General features: G+C 41.4%; 1 long non-coding RNA gene across 1 annotated transcript; it reads right to left on the reverse strand.

The window, feature by feature from the left end:
* Positions 1-7,844: 7,844 nt before the first annotated feature.
* LOC123728742 (uncharacterized) lies at positions 7,845-10,893 on the reverse strand. The gene is made up of 4 exons (XR_006760493.1): positions 10,549-10,893; positions 9,589-9,639; positions 9,210-9,314; positions 7,845-8,996 (listed from the first exon to the last, which is right to left on the reverse strand). It is a non-coding gene; the product is annotated as an uncharacterized lncRNA (long non-coding RNA).
* Between the last annotated feature and the right edge of the window lie 369 nt (positions 10,894-11,262).

Below are 11,262 nucleotides of genomic sequence, written 5' to 3' on the forward strand. Positions count from 1 at the left end.
AAAACAGGCAGGCAAAACAAAAAAGGGTTCCAAAAGCGTTCTTTGGCTGTCCCCATAGGAGAACCCTTTTTGGTTTCAGGTAGAACCCTTTTGGGTTCCACGTAGAACCTTCTGTGGAAAGTGTTCTACCTGGAACCCGAGATAGCTCTACCTGGAGGGACAGCCAATGTACCCTTTCAGGTTCTAGCTGGCACCTTTTTTTCTAAGAGTGTGTGAAGGAAGAAGAGAGGACAGAAGACTGGGTTCCTGTACAGGACTCTCTAGATCAGTGTTTACCCATCGCTCAGTCCTCTCAGATTATTGGACTATCACGTTTTACCTCTCTGCTCCTCCTCCTTACCAGGGGTTTATAGTGTAAAATGGCTGAACCACATGGAGTAAACAGCAGTGGACTCACGTTCCCACGAAAGCTTACAGAAAACTTGCTGATCAGATTTTTGAGGCTCCACAGGGCTGTCTAACCTGTTTCTATACAGACCTTTATTTGTTTGCTGTTGTTATTCATCCAAGAGCGTAAATCCTAGATCAAATCAGGTGTATATCACCCATGTTGAATAGAACTATTAAACATTTCTCACAGTATTAAACTGTCACCTGAAGATTGTGATTTCATGTTGTTGATTGATGATGTAACTGACACCAGAGTCCAGTGGTGTGTGTGTGACCTGTCATTGAGATATAATGATGACCCTGATGTCAGTGAGAGTTGATAGAGATCAGGAGAGCCCTAGAGTGTGAATTCCCACCACTGAAACCTAAGTACTCTTCTGTTGTGTATAGGGACTACTGCTGACTGAGACACAATGCATTCAACAAATGACTTAAGTATGGTAGTGATTGCTACTTTCCAATTTATATACACACCCAATACCATTATGCTTTTCCACTTGCAAATAATGTGGATCAACACAAAAAGACATATGTTACTTATATGTAAAATATAGCAAAATCCTTTATTTATTTGATTTACATGTTTAACCCTCAAGCTACCGACTGGGGTCATTTTGACCCCAGAGGCATACTTTTGCTCATAGCCCAAAGGTAGTTTATTCAATTCTTCCAATATTGGGACAGTGACACATTTTTGGTAGTTTTGTCTCTGTACTCCAGAACTCTGGATTTAAATTGATACAATGACTATGATGTTAAAGTGCAGACTGCCAGCTTTAATTTGAAGGTATTTTAATCCATATCGGATGAACAGCACTTTTTGTACATAGTCCCTCCATTTTAGAGGACCAAAAATATTGTGACAAATTAATTTATATGTGTATTAAAGTAGTCAAAAGTGTAGTATTTGGTCCCTTATTCATAGCATGCAATGACTACATCAAGCTTGTGGCTTCATAAATCCTTCATAAACACTACATAAATGTGTTACAAATCATCTATAACTGCAGCTCATGCTTTATAAAGGGTGTGGTATAACCACCCATGTCAAATGTGACATAACCCACTATGTCAAATATGACATAAACCTGTGCTTTATAAAGGGTGACATAAGCACTGCTTAATATAGGTCTTATAAATCATATTCAATTGAGGCCCCAAAAAGCATTTCTAACCCTGTAATGCATCTTGGTAGAGCATTGCAATGCCAGGATATTGGGTTAAATTCCCAGGACCACCCACATGTAAAAATGTATTCACGCATGACTGTAAGTCACTTTGAATAAAACTGTCTGCTAAGTTGTATATATTATATTTTATTTCATTAAAACATTTGTAGGATGAACCAACCTCTTTCCCTCTTGGGTGCTTAGTCAATATTTGACCTGATCTCAATTTCCCTCAAAATGCTGTGCTGCAGGATGACACACACTCAAAAGTGGAAGGGCGTTTTAAAATCTGTTTTTATTTTTTGCCTACTTCTGTTTTTTCTCAAATTATGTTTTCTTGGTTCTGTTTTTCCAGGTTTCGGATTTCCCCGTTATTTTCTGGTTAACCCAAGTTTTTTCACACTTTTTGTTATAGAAAAACAACCACATTTGATTTGCTATGTTCACAACAATGCTTAAACCACATCAAGGGATGACTTTTGAGGTCTGGGAAATATCTAAGAAACTGCATTGTTGTTTGGTTAGCTGATTTTCTGTAGTGCAGTAAGCGCACATGTGATGTGATTCGGCCGCCAATGGAATGTGTGGAGTAAAAGACCAGCCACACTTCGTATTGTTCAGAGCCCCATTAAATGACACCATATATACATTCTACAGACGCTACTGAGTATTCCCTACAAAACTTTAACAGCTGCACCTATCAGAACTCAGGATAAGACCCAGATGCAGACAGCTAGAATCACAGATGCTAATTGAGCCAAACAGGGGGCAGGCAAAAGACAGGTCAGGGCAGGCAGTGGTCCATAATCCAGGGCAGAGTCAATAAGGTACAGAACAGCAGGCAGGCTCGGGGTCAGGGCAGGCAGAGGTTTGTAATCGGGTCAGAGTCAGCCAAGTACAGAACGGCAGGCAGGCTCTGGGTCAGGACAGGCAGAATGGTCAGAACCGGGGAAACAGGAACTTGAAAAGGCAGGAAGACAGGAAAACATACTGGTATTACCTGACAAGACAAGACGAACTGGCAACAGACAAAGAGAGAACACAGGTATAAATACACAGGGGATAATGGGGAAGATAGGTGACACCTGGAGGGGGTGGAGACAAGTACAAAGACAGGTGACAGCACCCAGAATAGTTCCTGCTCTAAGCCAATATGTATTCCATATACAGTGGTTTGCATTAGTGGAATTTATTTGAACTTGGAACATGTTTTAAAACCCAAAGCACAAAGACATGTGAAACCCAAAACCCAAATAGGAATAATTGTTCATGGTTAGAGAATTATTTTTCATATATCATGAATGGTTATTGACACTTTTCTACTATTCTGTGACCCAGAAGTACTTTATTAGTGTTGCTGATGAGATGCTGATCATGTGATGTGAACTGCAGAATGGTGAACTTACTAAATGAAATGAGAGTTTGACTGTGTGATAATAGGTTGCTTCTTGTGTAAATATGTTATGCTGCCACTGGACAGCAAAAAACAAGTTTAGCCTTTATTTATTGTAATTGAAATGAGTTTATTGTAGCTAAGTTTTAGATGATATACTGTAGCTACCTCAGTCGTTATTTCAAATAATTTCGGTGAATTCACAGCAATTGCTAGCTAGCCGAAATTGTGCAAGCTAGCAGGCTCAGCTAAATATAAATCCCCCTAGATACAGCCATATCTCATTGTCACGTCATGAGATTTGTATATGAAAGAGGAATATAGTAATACGAATTGAATGGAGTTTCTCATCTTCACATTTACAGTTTCTGGCACAGCACAGAAATTCCCTTATCCAGATGGTGTGACAAAGGCATTTCCTAACAGACCTGCTAACTTTCTTTGTTGTTACTTTAAGGTTGGAACCAACATGTAGTTCCTCCAGCAGGAAGAGAGGCAACAACCGTTCGTCCGCCAGCTCAGGGACAAGCTACACTATTCACAGCCCTGTGTAATGTTCAATGATTTGTATTTATTTATTTCACCTTTATTTAACCAGGTAGGCTAGTTGAGAACAAGTTCTCATTTACAACTGCGACCTGGCCAAGATAAAGCAAAGCAGTGCGACAGAAACAACAACACAGAGTTACACATGAAATCAACAAACATGCAGTCAATAATACGATAGAAAAAGTCTATATATAATGTGTGCAAATTAGGTAGGACATGGAAGGTAAGGCAATAAATAGGCCATGGTGTCATGGGCGTCGTAAGGATTGGACCAAGGCGCAGTGGGTAAAGTGCTCATCTACTTAATTTATTAGAAATAAGACTTAAACAAAAGAAACAAACGACGAAGCAGTCCCATAAGGTGCACAGACTATACAGGAAATAACCACCCACAAAACACAAGTGAAACAAACCTCAACTATATATGGCCTCCAATTAGAGACAACGACAACCAGCTTCCTCTAATTGGAGGTCCTACCAAAAACCCAACATAGAAATAGAAAACTAGATTTAAACATAGAAATAGAAAACATAGAACCTAAACCAAAAACACCAAAACACACAAAACAAACACCCCCTGCCACGCCCTGACCAAACTACAATGACAAATAACCCCTTTTACTGGTCAGGACGTGACACATAGTGGCGAAATACTGGAGTGATAGATGTGCAGAAGATGAGTGTGCAAGTAGAGATACTGGGGTGCAAAGAAGCAAAATAAATAAAATAAAAAACAGTATGGGATGAGGTAGTTGGATGGGCTATTTACAGATGAGCTATGTACAGGTGCAGTGATCTGTGAGCTGCACTGACAGCTGGTGCTTAAAGCTAGTGGGGGAGATATGAGTCTCCAGCTTCAGTGATGTTTTGCAGTTCGTTCCAGTCATTGGCAGCAGAGAACTGGAAGGAAAGGCGGCCGAACGAGGAATTGGCTTTGGGGGTGACCAGTGAGATATACCTACTGGAGCGCGGGCTATGGGTGGGTGCTGCTATGGTGACCAGTGATCTGAGATAAGGTGGGGCTTTACCTAGCAAAGACTTATAGATGACCTGGAGCCAGTAGGTTTGGCGACGAATATGAAGTGAGGGCCAGCCAATGAGAGCATACAGGTTGCAGTGGTGGGTAGTATATGGGGCTTTGGTGACAAAACGGATGGCACTGTGATAGACTGCATCCAATTTGCTGAGTAGAGTGTTGGAGGCTATTTTGCAAATGACATCGCCGAAGTCAAGAATCGGTAGGATAGTCAGTTTTATGAAGGTATGTTTGGCAGCATGAGTGAAGGATGCTTTGTTGCGAAATAGGACGCCGATTCTAGATTTAATTTTGGATTGGAGATGCTTAATGTGAGTCTGGAAGGAGAGTTTACAGTCTAAGCAGACACCTAGGTATTTGTAATTGTCCACATATTCTAAGTCAGAACCGTCCAGAGTAGTGATGCTGGACAGGCGGGCAGGTGTGGGCAGCGATCGGTTGAAGAGCATGCATTTAGTTTTACTTGCATTTAAGAGCAGTTGGAGGCCACTGAAGGAGAGTTGTATGGCATTGAAGCTTGTCTGGAGGTTAGTTAACACAGTGTCCAAAGAAGGGCCAGAAGTATACAGAATGGTGTCGTCTGCGTAGAGGTGGATCAGAGAATCACCAGCAGCAAGAGCGACATCATTGATGTATACAGAGAAAAGAGTTGGCCCGAGGATTGAACCCTGTGACCCCCATAGAGACTGCCAGAGGTCCGGACAACAGGCCCTCCAATTTGACACAGTGAACTCTGTCTGAAAAGTAGTTGGTGAACCAGGCGAGGCAGTCATTTGAGAAACGAAGGTTGTTGAGTCTGCCGATAAGAATGTGGTGATTGACAGAGTTGAAAGCCTTGGCCAGGTCTATGAATACAGCTGCACAGTATTGTCTCTTATCGATGGTGTTTATGATATCGTTTAGGACCTTGAGCGTGGCTGAGGTGAACCCATGACCAGCTTGGAAACCAGATTGCATAGCGGAGAAGGTACGTTGGGATTCGAAATGGTCAGTGATCTGTTTGTTAACTTGGCTTTCGAGGACCTTAGAAAGGCAGTGTAGGATAGATATAGGTCTGTAGCAGTTTGGGTCTAGAGTGTCTCCCCTTTTGATGGGGGGATGACCGCGGCAGCTTTCCAATCTTTGGGGATCTCAGACGATACGAAGGAGAGGTTGAACAGGCTAGTAATAGGGGTTGCAACAATTTCGGCGGATAATTTTAGAAAGAGAGGGTCCAGAATGTCTAGCCCGGCTGATTTGTAGGGGTCCAGATTTTGCAGCTCTTTCAGAACATCAGCTATCTGGATTTGGGTGAAGGAGAAATGGGGGAGGTTTGGGCAAGTTGCTGTGGGGGGCGCAGGGCTGTTGACCGGGATAGGGGTAGCCAGGTGGAAAGCATGGCCAGCCGTAGAAAAATGCTTATTGAAATTCTCAAATATCGCAGATTTATCGGTGGTGACAGTGTTTCCTAGCCTCAGTGCAGTGGGCAGCTGGGAGGAGGTGCTCTTATTCTCCATGGACTTTACAGTGTCCCAGAACTTTTTGGAGTTTGTGCTACAGGATGCAAATTTCTGTTTGAAAAAGCTAGCCTTTGCTTTCCTAACTGCTTGTGTATATTGGTTCCTAACTTCCCAGAAAAGTTGCATATCGAGGGGGCTGTTCGATGCTAATGCAGTACGCCACAGGATGTTTTTGTGCTGGTTAAGGGCAGTCAGTTATTTGGTCCTGCCGTACATACCTACACGTACGCTGCGGTCACAAGACGCAGGCCTCCTAATTGTCCCTAGAATTTCTAAGCAAACGGCTGGAGGTAGGGCTTTCTCCTATAGAGCTCCATTTTTATGGAATGGTCTGCCTACCAATGTGAGAGACGCAGACTCAGTCTCAACCTTTAAGTCTTTACTGAAGACGTATCTCTTCAGTAGGTCCTATGATTAAGTATAGTCTGGCCCAGGAGTGTGAAGGTGAACGGAAAGGCTGGAGCAACGAACCGCCCTTGCTGTCTCTGCCTTGCCGGTTCCCCTCTTTCCACTGGGATTCTCTGCCTCTAACCCTATTACAGGGGCTGAGTCACTGGCTTACTGGTGTTCTTCCATGCCGTCCATGGGAGGGGTGCATCACTTGAGTGGGTTGAGTCACTGACGTGGTCTTCCTGTCTGGGTTGGCGCCCCCCCTTGGGTTGTGCCATGGCGGAGATCGTTGTGGGCTATACTCGGCCTTGTCTTAGAACGGTAAGTTGGTGGTTGGAGACATCCCTCCAGTGGTGTGGGGGCTGTGCTTTGGCAAAGTGGGTGGGGTTATATCCTGCCTGTTTGACCCTGTCCGGGGGTATCATCGGATGGAGCCACAGTGTCTTCTGATCCCTCCTGTCTCAGCCTCCAGTATTTATGCTGCAGTAGTTTATGTGTCGGGGGGCTAGGGTCAGTCTGTTACATCTGGAGTATTTCTCTTGTCTTATCCGGTGTCCTGTGTGAATTTAAATATGGTCTCTCTAATTCTCTCTTTCTCTCTTTCTGTCTTTCTCTCGGAGGACCTGAGCCCTAGGACCATGCCTCAGGACTACCTGGCATGATGACTCCTTGCTGTCCCCAGTCCACCTGGCCGTGCTGCTGCTCCAGTTTCAACTGTTCTGCCTGCGGCTATGGAACCCTGACCTGTTCACCGGACGTGCTTGTTGCACCCTCGACAACTACTATGATTATTATTATTTGACCATGCTGGTCATTTATGAACATTTTAACATCTTGACCATGTTCTGTTATAATATCCACCCTGCACAGCCAGAAGAGGACTGGCCACCCCTCATAGCCTGGTTCCTCTCTAGGTTTCTTCCTAGGTTTTTGCCTTTCTAGGGAGTTTTTCCTAGCCACCGTGCTTCTTTCACATTCATTGCTTGCTGTTTGGGGTTTTAGGCTGGGTTTCTGTACAGCACTTTGAGATATCAGCTGATGTACGAAGGGCTATATAAATACATTTGATTTGATTTGATTTGAGTGAACCAAGGGCTATATCTGTTCCTGGTTCTATATTTTTGGAATGGGGCGTGCTTATTTAAGATGTTGAGTAAAGCACTTTTAAAGAACAACCAGGCATCCTCTACTGACGGAATGAGGTCAATAACCTTCCAAGATACCTGGGCCAGGTCGATTAGAAAGGCCTGCCCGCTGAAGTGTTTTAGGGAGCGTTTGACAGTGATGAGGGGTGGTCATTTGACCGCAGACCCATTACAGACACAGGCAATGAGGCAGTGATCGCTGAGATCCTGGTTGAAGACATTGAAACTTTATGTATTTGTATTGTTTAAAAGAAATACAAATAAAAGGAAATGTATGTTTAAAACATGTCTTTAATGTTTTTTTGTTTTAGCTGTTAGTAATAATTCCCTAAGTATTAATACATGTATATTTACATCATTAAGCCTTTATGTATGTGTTATGAATGACCAAAGGTGACTTTATAGTAAGTACAGTATCATATGATATATGGAATTTATGCACAGTACCAGTCAGAAGTTTGGACACCTACTTATTCAAGGGTTTTTCTTTATTTGTACTATTTTCTACATTGCAAAATAAAAACTATAAAATAACACATATGGAATCATGTAGTAACCAAAAAAGTGTTAAACAAATCAAAATATATCTTATATTTGAGATTCTTCAAAGTAGCCACCCTTTGCACACTCTTGGCATTCTCTCAACCAGTTTCATGAGGGACGCATGTTAACGGCAGGTATAAAAAGGGCAGGGACAACCCGCCACTGTGAAACCTACTGTAAGCACTCACCTGTTAGGTATAGGGGCTCTGCATGCAAAATATGATTGAATAAGTTGTGATTATATTTTCACACTATGACTATCACGCAACACACATAGACAAAAATGAATAAAAACACAACATCTGTCACAGTTGTCATAAGGAGAAGAGGACCAAGGTGCAGCGCGTGTGTCGTTCCACATTTTATTTACTCTGTGAAACTATGCAATACATAAATAAACTGAATAAACAAAACAACAAACCGTGACGCAGAGGTGAAACAAACACTACTCAAAAATAATCACCCACAAAACCCAGGAAGAAAAACCCCTACTTAAGTACGATCTCCAATTAGAGACAACGAGGACCAGCTGCCTGTAATTGGAGATCATCCCAAACAAACCAACATAGAAATACAAAAACTAGAACCTAAGAACATAGAAATAGAACACATAGAATAAACCCCCCTGTCACGCCCCGACCTATTCTACCATAGAAAATAACAGCTTACCATGGTCAGGACGTGACAACGTGAATTGATTATATAGAAAAATCATTTATTTATTTGATTGACATGTTTAAAAGACTGATTATGCTGGTGTAACAATGATTTAAAATAATTTGTTCACCCCCTTGCCCTCTCATCCTCAGAAGGGGTTGGACCAGATAAAAGAACATTTCTCCAAGTCCCGCTTTGTCTCCAAGTTCAGCTTTGCACTGAGTTCTACAAAGACAGACAGACAGACAGACAGACAGACAGACAGACAAAGTTATAGAAAGCAAAAAACAATTGCACACACACACACACACACACACACACACACACACACACACACACACACACACACACACACACACACACACACACACACACACACACACACACACACACACACACACACACACACACACACACACACACACACTGTATACTCACTATACAAGTTATATTTCCTGCAAAAGCATTTAATCAGTTGCTTTGTCTCCTCAGGGCTTTTGGGAAAGAGTGGCTTGCGGCAGATCTCTCTCCCATTGGGAAGAACTGGAGAGAGAATGACATCCACAGTTCTAAATTACACACATCTCTTTATATTCATAGCATATTCAATAAGTCATCATAGGTATGCAAGTGAGGATGTTGATGATGATGATAACCTTTGTAGGAGACTGTACAGAATTAAGTTTAAGTTTGAGTTCAAGTTTTTAATTAGGCAGTGGTGTTAACTTACAGTAATTGCTTTATAGTCAACAAATACAATGAATCTGTTACCATTGGTATTTATCATTTACAGTACTTACTAAATAGACATGCTCACCTTTGCACCGGCACTTACGCACGTCCCTCACAGACCATTTGGTAGAAGAGACTATACACAGAGTGGAGGAAGAGTTAACTTAATCATTGGTCCCATTTTGTCATAAATGTTGAAATACTGCAACAATGTATTACTGAACAAGCCTTGAGAAAACAACAGTCCATTCAAAAGGTACATTAACTGTAAAAGATCTGTTAGTCATTGACCTAGTAATGTTCAGGCGTGATAAATCTATCTGTACACAATTGACAATATGCAGACAAGAAATACTTTGTTGTTTAATTCAAGTGCACTGCTGGAAAAAATACCCAATTGTCATACTTGAGTAAAACTAAAGATACTTTAATAGAAAATGACTCAAGTAAAAGTGAAAGTCACCCAGTAAAATACTTGAGTAGAAGTCTAAAAGTATTTGGTTTTAAATATACTTAAGAATCAAAAGTAAATGGAATTGCTAAAATATACTTAAGTATCAGAAGTAAAAGTATAAATAATTTTAAATTCCTTATATTAAGCAAACCAGACAGTATAATAAAAAAAAATGAACAGATAGCCAGGGGCACACTTCAACACTCAGATATAATTTATAAATGAAGCATGTGTGTTTAGTGAGTCCGCCAGATCAGAGGCAGTAGGGATGACCAGGGATGTTCTCTTGATAAGTGTGTGAATTGGACCATTTTCCTATCATGCTAAGCATTCAAAATATAACTAATACTTTTGCGTGTCAGGGAAAACATATGGAGTAAAAAGTACCTTATATTCTTTAGGAATGTAGTGAAGTAATAGTAAAAGTTGTCAAAAATATAAATAGTAAAGTAAAGTACAGCTACCCAAAAAAACGACTTAAGTTGTACTTTAAAGTATTTTTACTTAAGTACTTTACACCACTGTTCAAGTGTGACATGAAGCTGATATCACCTATATTGTAAATCCACATTTAGTATTCTGCATATTTACCTGTGTTGTGGCACCAAATGGAGACCAGAAAGACCAGTAAGAGAGTCACACAGATGAGCTTGGACATGATGATGGCAGTCGTGGACACTGGACAGAGTAGAGCAGTGCTGTGTCTCTTTTCTTGGTAATGTAGAGTCAGTGTGTTCAAGTGGAATGGTAAACCAAACACAATCTGTTACAGGAATAGTAGTAGTAGTGCCTTGGTCTTGGGAGGAAAGCTCAGAGCATCTGCTCTTTTCTCTCCGTAGCCGTTTATTTTACATTATAATCTCAGGCAATAATCACCTCTCTATGCGTCTTATTTGTGTTATAGCCAGAGAGCTAGATAGATAAGTCTGGACAGGTTTAAGGGGCTTTTTGTTTTTCTCTGCCACCATGCACGCCCTAACATCTGATATGTGATGATGAGGGAGATAGATAGGGCAGCATAAGAGGAAGTGAAACACAAACCCCTATGAGGGCTCTTCTTCGGCCAGCCTCGATAACTCAAGAGTTGTTGTGGTGGTTGTGGAGCCTGATTGGGGCAGTGTTTCTATTCATCTGGCAAAGATTAAATCCATAATTACAGTCACAATCTGCAAGGTGGATGATCATTGTCCAATGCTAAGTTTTTGCTTTTTTACCCATGTGTTTTTCAGTTTGTAAGTATTCAAAAGCAAGGTATAGGCCTGCAGGGTTGGGTAGGTTACTTTCTAAACACAATCTGTTACAGTT

The sequence above is a fragment of the Salmo salar genome, chromosome ssa18, assembly GCF_905237065.1.
Source record: "Salmo salar chromosome ssa18, Ssal_v3.1, whole genome shotgun sequence".
NCBI lineage: Eukaryota > Metazoa > Chordata > Actinopteri > Salmoniformes > Salmonidae > Salmo > Salmo salar.